This window comes from Cheilinus undulatus, linkage group 14 (genome assembly GCF_018320785.1).
Source record: "Cheilinus undulatus linkage group 14, ASM1832078v1, whole genome shotgun sequence".
Lineage (NCBI taxonomy): Eukaryota > Metazoa > Chordata > Actinopteri > Labriformes > Labridae > Cheilinus > Cheilinus undulatus.
This window is the reverse complement of record NC_054878.1, coordinates 48474172-48481630: the sequence shown is the minus strand read 5'-3', so window position 1 is coordinate 48481630 and position 7459 is coordinate 48474172.

Below are 7459 nucleotides of genomic sequence, written 5' to 3'. Positions count from 1 at the left end.
ACGACTTTTTTCTCGTAATATTACGACTTTAATCTTGTAATATTACGACTTTTATCTCGTAATATTACGACTTTTTTCTCGTAGTATTACGACTTTAATCTCGTAACATTACGACTTTTTTCTCGTAATATTACGACTTAAATCTCGGAACATTACGACTTTTTTCTCGTAATATTACGACTTTAATCTCGTAACATTACGACTTTTTTCTCATAATATTACGACTTTAATCTCGTAATGTCAATTCTTTTTTTTTTCGTGTGGCCCTAATACTCCGTCGTAGAAAAGAGTCCATGACGACGAGAAAGACAGCCTGCTGCGGAGGACTGTCCTGATTCTGGTGATGATGTGATGCTGATGGTCCAAAAGATGAAGTTTATCCTTCAGCAGCTTCACAAGATGCTCAACATGGTTCATTTCAGCGGAGGCGGCGCCGTGGCAGGCTCTCTTTATATTCCTATCTCTTTATTATTCCACTTTATTCTCGTAATGTTAAGATTTTACTATCGTAAAATTACGACTTTATTCTCGTAAAATCACGACTTTATTCTCGTAAAATTACGACTTTATTCTCGTAATGTTAAGATTTTACTATCGTAAAATTACGAGTTTATTCTCGTAATGTTAAGATTTTACTATCGTAAAATTACGAGTTTTTTTCTCGTAAAATTACGACTTTAATCTCGTAATATTACGACTTTAATCTCGTAATATTACGACTTTAATCTCGTAACATTACGACTTTTTTCTCGTAATATTATGACTTTAATCTCGTAATATTACGACTTTAATCTCGTAATATTACGACTTTAATCTCGTAATATTACGACTTTAATCTCGTAACATTACGACTTTTTTCTCGTAATATTTCGACTTTAATCTCGTAATGTCATTTTTTTCAATTCTTTTTTTTTTCGTGTGGCCCTAATACTCCGTCGTAGAAAAGAGTCCATGACGACGAGAAAGACAGCCTGCTGCGGAGGACTGTCCTGATTCTGGTGATGATGTGATGCTGATGGTCCAAAAGATGAAGTTTATCCTTCAGCAGCTTCACAAGATGCTCAACATGGTTCATTTCAGCGGAGGCGGCGCCGTGGCAGGCTCTCTTTATATTCCTATCTCTTTATTATTCCACTTTATTCTCGTAATGTTAAGATTTTACCATCGTAAAATTACGAGTTTATTCTCGTAATGTTAAGATTTTACTATCGTAAAATTACGACTTTATTCTCGTAAAATTACGACTTTATTCTCGTAATATTACGACTTTATTCTCGTAATATTACGACTTTATTCTCGTAATATTATGACTTTATTCTCGTAAAATTACGACTTTATTCTCGTAATATTATGACTTTATTCTCGTAATATTACGACTTTATTCTCGTAATATTATGACTTTATTCTCGTAAAATTACGACTTTATTCTCGTAATATTATGACTTTATTCTCGTAAAATTACGACTTTATTCTCGTAATATTACGACTTTATTCTCGTAATATTATGACTTTATTCTCGTAATATTATGACTTTATTCTCGTAAAATTACGACTTTATTCTCGTAAAATTACGACTTTATTCTCGTAATATTATGACTTTATTCTCGTAAAATTACGACTTTATTCTCGTAATATTATGACTTTATTCTCGTAAAATTACGACTTTATTCTCGTAATATTACGACTTTATTCTCGTAATATTACGACTTTATTCTCGTAATATTATGACTTTATTCTCGTAAAATTACGACTTTATTCTCGTAATATTACGACTTTATTCTCGTAATATTATGACTTTATTCTCGTAAAATTACGACTTTATTCTCGTAATATTACGACTTTATTCTCGTAATATTACGACTTTATTCTCGTAATATTATGACTTTATTCTCGTAAAATTACGACTTTATTCTCGTAAAATTACGACTTTATTCTCGTAATATTACGACTTTATTCTCGTAATATTATGACTTTATTCTCGTAAAATTACGACTTTATTCTCGTAATATTATGACTTTATTCTCGTAAAATTACGACTTTATTCTCGTAATATTATGACTTTATTCTCGTAATATTATGACTTTATTCTCGTAATATTATGACTTTATTCTCGTAATATTATGACTTTATTCTCGTAATATTACGACTTTATTCTCGTAATATTATGACTTTATTCTCGTAATATTATGACTTTATTCTCGTAAAATTACGACTTTATTCTCGTAATATTACGACTTTATTCTCGTAATATTATGACTTTATTCTCGTAATATTACGACTTTATTCTCGTAAAATTACGACTTTATTCTCGTAATATTACGACTTTATTCTCGTAATATTATGACTTTATTCTCGTAAAATTACGATAATATTACGACTTTATTCTCGTAATATTATGACTTTATTCTCGTAATATTATGACTTTATTCTCGTAAAATTACGACTTTATTCTCGTAATATTATGACTTTATTCTCGTAAAATTACGACTTTATTCTCGTAATATTACGACTTTATTCTCGTAAAATTACGACTTTATTCTCGTAATATTACGACTTATTCTCGTAAAATTACGACTTTATTCTCGTAATATTATGACTTTATTCTCGTAAAATTACGACTTTATTCTCGTAATATTATGACTTTATTCTCGTAATATTATGACTTTATTCTCGTAAAATTACGACTTTATTCTCGTAATATTATGACTTTATTCTCGTAAAATTACGACTTTATTCTCGTAATATTATGACTTTATTCTCGTAATATTATGACTTTATTCTCGTAATATTATGACTTTATTCTCGTAATATTACGACTTTATTCTCGTAATATTATGACTTTATTCTCGTGACTTTTTTCTCGTAATATTTAGACTTTTAATCTCAATGTCAAATTCTTTTTTTTTTTAATACTCCGTAAAAGAGTCCATTTATTTGACGAGAAAGACAGCCTCGGAGGACTTTATTCTGGTGATGATGACTTTATGCTGATGGTCAAAGATGAAGTTTATCCTTCAGCAGCTTCACAAGATGCTCAACACTTTATTTCATGATTAGGCTTTATTCTCGTAATATTTCTTTATATTCCTATCTTTATTATGACTTTATTCTCGTAATGTTAAGACTTTATTCTCGTAAAATTACGACTTTATTCTCGTAATGTTAAGATTTATGACTTTATTCTCGTAAAATTACGACTTTATTCTCGTAAATTATGACTTAATTCTCGTAATATTACGACTTTATTCTCGTAATATTACGACTTTATTCTCGTAATATTATGACTTTATTCTCGTAAAATTACGACTTTATTCTCGTAATATTATGACTTTATTCTCGTAATATTACGACTTTATTCTCGTAATATTACGACTTTATTCTCGTAATATTACGACTTTATTCTCGTAATATTATGACTTTATTCTCGTAAAATTACGACTTTATTCTCGTAATATTATGACTTTATTCTCGTAAAATTACGACTTTATTCTCGTAAAATTACGACTTTATTCTCGTAATATTATGACTTTATTCTCGTAAATTAATGACTTTATTCTCGTAATATTATGACTTTATTCTCGTAAAATTACGACTTTATTCTCGTAATATTATGACTTTATTCTCGTAATATTACGACTTTATTCTCGTAAAATTACGACTTTATTCTCGTAATATTACGACTTTATTCTCGTAATATTATGACTTTATTCTCGTAATATTACGACTTTATTCTCGTAAAATTACGACTTTATTCTCGTAATATTACGACTTTATTCTCGTAATATTATGACTTTATTCTCGTAAAATTACGACTTTATTCTCGTAATATTATGACTTTATTCTCGTAAAATTACGACTTTATTCTCGTAATATTATGACTTTATTCTCGTAATATTATGACTTTATTCTCGTAATATTATGACTTTATTCTCGTAATATTATGACTTTATTCTCGTAATATTATGACTTTATTCTCGTAATATTATGACTTTATTCTCGTAATATTACGACTTTATTCTCGTAATATTATGACTTTATTCTCGTAATATTATGACTTTATTCTCGTAAAATTACGACTTTATTCTCGTAATATTACGACTTTATTCTCGTAATATTATGACTTTATTCTCGTAATATTATGACTTTATTCTCGTAAAATTACGACTTTATTCTCGTAATATTACGACTTTATTCTCGTAAAATTACGACTTTATTCTCGTAATATTACGACTTTAATCTCGTAATATTACGACTTTAATCTCGTAATATTACGACTTTAATCTCGTAACATTACGACTTTTTTCTCGTAATATTATGACTTTAATCTCGTAATATTACGACTTTAATCTCGTAACATTACGACTTTTTTCTCGTAATATTATGACTTTAATCTCGTAATATTACGACTTTAATCTCGTAATATTACGACTTTAATCTCGTAATATTACGACTTTAATCTCGTAACATTACGACTTTTTTCTCGTAATATTTCGACTTTAATCTCGTAATGTCATTTTTTTCAATTCTTTTTTTTTTCGTGTGGCCCTAATACTCCGTCGTAGAAAAGAGTCCATGACGACGAGAAAGACAGCCTGCTGCGGAGGACTGTCCTGATTCTGGTGATGATGTGATGCTGATGGTCCAAAAGATGAAGTTTATCCTTCAGCAGCTTCACAAGATGCTCAACATGGTTCATTTCAGCGGAGGCGGCGCCGTGGCAGGCTCTCTTTATATTCCTATCTCTTTATTATTCCACTTTATTCTCGTAATATTATGACTTTATTCTCGTAAAATTACGACTTTATTCTCGTAATATTATGACTTTATTCTCGTAAAATTACGACTTTATTCTCGTAATATTACGACTTTATTCTCGTAATATTACGACTTTATTCTCGTAATATTATGACTTTATTCTCGTAAAATTACGACTTTATTCTCGTAATATTATGACTTTATTCTCGTAAAATTACGACTTTATTCTCGTAAAATTACGACTTTATTCTCGTAATATTATGACTTTATTCTCGTAAAATTACGACTTTATTCTCGTAATATTATGACTTTATTCTCGTAAAATTACGACTTTATTCTCGTAATATTACGACTTTATTCTCGTAATATTATGACTTTATTCTCGTAATATTATGACTTTATTCTCGTAAAATTACTCTTAATGACTTTATTCTCGTAATATTACGACTTTAGTCTCGTAATATTATGACTTTATTCTCGTAATATTACGACTTTATTCTCGTAATATTATGACTTTATTCTCGTAATATTATGACTTTATTCTCGTAATATTACGACTTTATTCTCGTAATATTATGACTTTATTCTCGTAAAATTACGACTTTATTCTCGTAATATTATGACTTTATTCTCGTAATATTATGACTTTATTCTCGTAATATTTATGACTTTATTCTCGTAATATTACGACTTTATTCTCGTAATATTACGACTTTATTCTCGTAATATTATGACTTTATTCTCGTAAAATTACGACTTTATTCTCGTAATATTATGACTTTATTCTCGTAAAATTAAGACTTTATTCTAGTAATATTATGACTTTATTCAATTACGACTTTATTCTCGTAATATTACGACTTTATTCTCGTAATATTATGACTTTATTCTCGTAATATTACGACTTTATTCTCGTAATATTACGACTTTATTCTCGTAATATTATGACTTTATTCTCGTAAAATTACGACTTTATTCTCGTAATATTATGACTTTATTCTCGTAAAATTACGACTGACTTTATTCTCGTAATATTATGACTTTATTCTTAAAATTATGACTTTATTCTCGTAATACTTTATATGACTTTATTCTCGTAAAATTACGACTTTATTCTCGTAATATTACGACTTTATTCTCGTAATATTACGACTTTATTCTCGTAATATTATGACTTTATTCTAATAATTACGACTTTATTCTTATTATGACTTTATTCTCGTAATATTACGACTTTATTCTCGTAAAATTACGACTTTATTCTCGTAATATTATGACTTTATTCTCGTAATATTATGACTTTATTCTCGTAAAATTACGACTTTATTCTCGTAATATTATGACTTTATTCTCGTAAAATTACGACTTTATTCTCGTAATATTATGACTTTATTCTCGTAATATTATGACTTTATTCTCGTAATATTATGACTTTATTCTCGTAATATTACGACTTTATTCTAATATTATGACTTTATTCTCGTAATATTATGACTTTATTCTCGTAAAATTACGACTTTATTCTGAATGACTTTATTCTCGTAATATTATGACTTTATTCTCGTAATATTACGACTTTATTCTCGTAAAATTACGACTTTATTCTCGTAATATTACGACTTTATTCTCGTAATATTATGACTTTATTCTCGTAAAATTACGACTTTATTCTCGTAATATTACGACTTTATTCTCGTAAAATTACGACTTTATTCTCGTAATATTATGACTTTATTCTCGTAATATTATGACTTTATTCTCGTAAAATTACGACTTTATTCTTGTAATATTATGACTTTATTCTCGTAAAATTACGACTTTATTCTCGTAATATTACGACTTTATTCTCGTAAAATTACGACTTTATTCTCGTAATATTACGACTTATTCTCGTAAAATTACGACTTTATTCTCGTAATATTATGACTTTATTCTCGTAAAATTACGACTTTATTCTCGTAATATTATGACTTTATTCTCGTAATATTATGACTTTATTCTCGTAAAATTACGACTTTATTCTCGTAATATTATGACTTTATTCTCGTAATATTATGACTTTATTCTCGTAATATTATGACTTTATTCTCGTAATATTATGACTTTATTCTCGTAATATTACGACTTTATTCTCGTAATATTATGACTTTATTCTCGTAATATTATGACTTTATTCTCGTAATATTATGACTTTATTCTCGTAATATTATGACTTTATTCTCGTAATATTATGACTTTATTCTCGTAATATTACGACTTTATTCTCGTAAAATTACGACTTTATTCTCGTAATATTACGACTTTATTCTCGTAATATTATGACTTTATTCTCGTAAAATTACGACTTTATTCTCGTAATATTACGACTTTATTCTCGTAAAATTACGACTTTATTCTCGTAATATTATGACTTTATTCTCGTAATATTATGACTTTATTCTCGTAAAATTACGACTTTATTCTCGTAATATTATGACTTTATTCTCGTAAAATTACGACTTTATTCTCGTAATATTACGACTTTATTCTCGTAAAATTACGACTTTATTCTCGTAATATTATGACTTTATTCTCGTAAAATTACGACTTTATTCTCGTAATATTATGACTTTATTCTCGTAATATTACGACTTTATTCTCGTAAAATTACGACTTTATTCTCGTAATATTACGACTTATTCTCGTAAAATTACGACTTTATTCT